This window comes from Alosa pseudoharengus, unplaced genomic scaffold, assembly GCF_046254945.1.
Source record: "Alosa pseudoharengus isolate Yale_2024_CS ecotype anadromous, Long Island Sound unplaced genomic scaffold, YU_APseudo_1.1 YU_APseudo_1.1_scf_3, whole genome shotgun sequence".
In the NCBI taxonomy this organism is placed as follows: Eukaryota; Metazoa; Chordata; class Actinopteri; order Clupeiformes; family Clupeidae; genus Alosa; species Alosa pseudoharengus.
Genome location: NW_027468718.1, coordinates 502,523 through 504,113, shown reverse-complemented (window position 1 = coordinate 504,113; position 1,591 = coordinate 502,523).

Sequence of the window (1,591 nt, the reverse complement as noted above, 5' to 3'; positions counted from 1 at the left end):
CTGTGAGATGAGATGGACCTATTTATCAAATATAAAAGCAGGACACAGGTTTCCTCTCCCTCTCCTTCATGCAGCAGATCTAACTGGAACGTTAGGCTACCTTAGGCTACCATCATTTGAAACGTAGGCTGCTTAGAGCGCACGCACGAGACAGAGAGTCAGTCAGTTCCAGGGTTGGGCATGTCATTGTTTGCATTTCCTATTTAGTATAAGAAAGTTATAAGGAAATCATAAAGGCAACAAGGTAGGGGCGCCGTAACGAATTTCAAAGTGCAGCCCAAAATCGCGGGCGCTGTATTTTCTCTTTCTTGCGCAAACAAAATGCAAATAGCCTGCGTAATTCTGGTTCATAAAGTTGAACAAACGCATGTGGTAATTTTATAGATAAATAGAAATAGCCTACTGCCATGCAGTTTATGGGGTAGGCCAACTTGGAGTGAACTTACACACGGGAGATTCTTTCTCTACTCGTAGCTGAGCAGAGTTGGGTGTAACGTGTCATTAATCACGTTACAGTTCCTACAGTGTGCGAGCAAAGATATTCAGAATTCTGTGAGGGTGTGAGGAATAAGACCTCACGGTCCCAACTCACAAAGGGGATGCACGCTCTTTCAGGCAACCAAGGTACAAGGAGGCATTGACGAACCACAGACAAGTGCAAATTTTGGGCTAAGAGTGCTGGTTTATTTACAGTGTTCAAAAAGTGATAAACAAAAAAACTTTGAAAAAAGGCTACAAACAAAAATCAACACGAGGGTGGCTCGCACTTAAAGACTTAACTAAACAAAATAACCAATACAAAACTAATAAGGATTCAAAGGGTTAAATGTTCCCAAACCAGACTCAGCCTCACAGCAAGCTGCTCTCCCTATGCCACGCTCCCCTGAATGACAGAAGCTCAGCCTTTTTATGGGCCTACCCATTAGACACGTCACTCAGAAATGGTGGGAGAGTAGTGCACAAAACATTTAACAAAATAAAGACATTAATCCTAACAAAAATAAACATGCTATGATCCTAATAATTTTACCCTTATTTAACGCTATCAAAATATTTTCTCTTTCCCTCAAAACCAGTTCAAACCCCTAACCACAATTACAGACACGTCATCAAAACAAAAAAATACAAAAAGATTGCAACTCTGACAGTTCGGGTTTCTCGGGGGACCATTGATGGCGGGACACACAACAGGGCCATGAATGCAGTCAGTGTAGGTGCTATGGCGTGGGACTACTGGTGCGTGTGGTGGAAATGTTTGGTGGAGCAAAATCAGCGGGTACCTCGCGGCTTGCGGAGATGTTGTGGATGAAAACTGGTGAGTACAGAAATATGTGCGACGCTATGTGACGGTGAAATATGAAGGTGTTCAGAACGCGCTAAACCGGTATCGCGTGTAATGAACTTGCCGTGTGCAGATGTGTGCAGATGTGTGCGTGTGTGTCGGGAAATGTTGGTCAGTTATGTGTAGGGACAACGTCGGGAGCATTTGGGGAAAAGTTTAACTGGAGGGCAACTTTTCCACATTTCCCCCCTCCTCTAGAGACTCGACACAGGGGTGGCGAGACAGGTAGTCAGCAACCAGGTTGTGCTT